The sequence below is a fragment of the Gavialis gangeticus genome, unplaced genomic scaffold (assembly GCF_001723915.1).
Source record: "Gavialis gangeticus isolate Ggan-Ray unplaced genomic scaffold, GavGan_comp1, whole genome shotgun sequence".
Lineage (NCBI taxonomy): Eukaryota > Metazoa > Chordata > Crocodylia > Gavialidae > Gavialis > Gavialis gangeticus.
Genome location: NW_017728993.1, coordinates 25,718,087 through 25,719,305, shown reverse-complemented (window position 1 = coordinate 25,719,305; position 1,219 = coordinate 25,718,087). Strand labels below are relative to the sequence as shown.

Genomic DNA, 1,219 nt, shown 5'->3' with positions numbered 1-1,219 from the left:
TGCAGCAAGTGCAGGAGGTGGCCGCTTGCCCACGGGGCAGCGAGTCCCACCATGCTCATGGGGCACCAAGCTGGTGTCTTCGTCCTGCACGGCTCTGGTTGGCCTCAGACCCATCTCCCGCACCGTTTGCCTGGATACCTCCACCCTGGCTGGGGTCAGGCGTTTCCCTGCTATTTTGCTGCCAGGACTCAAGGAAGGAGGGAGTCGTGTGACGTTTAGTGGAGCCACAAACCTGACTTCTAAATGTCTTAGTTAAAAAAAAGAGGATTTATTAGGAAAACATTGGTAAAAGCAGAGATAAAAGGAACCGGCGCCTGGTGCTCCGAACAGCACCTGATACAGCCTTCCAGAGAGCCGGGACTCTGCACCGCCAGCAGGGCTCTCGCAGGGGGCTCTGGCGGCCGGGACGAGCAGACGGGCAGCAGGTGCAGATGCAGCTGGTTCCACGCAGCATCGTTTTCCCATCCCTAGGTGCACAGACCACACCGTGACTACGGGGGGAGATGGCAGGGAAGGGTCAGCGCCTCTCACCCTGCAGGAAACGTCCTGTCCCAATGACGAGTCCACCCTGCATCCAAGTCAACCACGCACAGGCTGACCTTCCGGTTTCAGGTTCAGTTTTGAGGGTTAAAAAAAAAAAAACAAACCAAAACAACCCAGCCTTTTTCCCCTCAATATAAGCCCATAACTATAGACAGATCGAGCGCTCTTGCAGAGTCTGGCAGAAGTGTCTAATAAGCAAGAAGAGATTCACAGGACTAAATACCCTAAAAACACCCAAAACAGCCCTGAAGACAACCTGGCGGACGCGGTTAATTTTATCACGTGTACAGTGGCAGGTGCCCGGGGCCCAATACCAGCCGGCCCCACATCTACTTTGAGGTCGATTCTGGTTCTTTTGGAGGATGCAATAGCGATGATCCAAAATAGGAATGATACATTCATCCAGGCTAATCCACCCCATTCTCCCCCAGCCAGCAGGACAATCCCCCAGGGTGCAAGAGGGAGATCTGGTCCTGTCCAGATGTGGGTAAGAGGTGCAGGGAGCCAGGGACTGACCCAGCAGCGGGCAGCTGGAGCTCCCCAAGCTCACACTCAGGCTGTTGCCCCAGAAAGAAACCCCACTCAACCTGTCCCCTGCCAGCAGCGTGGAGCTGGGGGGGGGGGGGGGGGGGGGGGGGGCCGGGGGGGCCCCGCGGCGCCCCCCCCGCCCCGGGGC

At 57.7% G+C, this 1,219-nt stretch overlaps 1 protein-coding gene across 1 annotated transcript in view; it reads right to left on the bottom strand.

Moving 5' to 3' along the window:
- Positions 1-246: 246 nt before the first annotated feature.
- MUTYH (mutY DNA glycosylase) overlaps positions 247-1,219 on the bottom strand; it is a 9,915-nt gene continuing 8,942 nt past the window's right edge. Inside the window, exon 17 of the mRNA XM_019501401.1 lies at positions 247-467. The gene's annotated coding sequence lies outside the window, so the exon portion shown is untranslated. The remainder of the gene's footprint in view (positions 468-1,219) is intronic.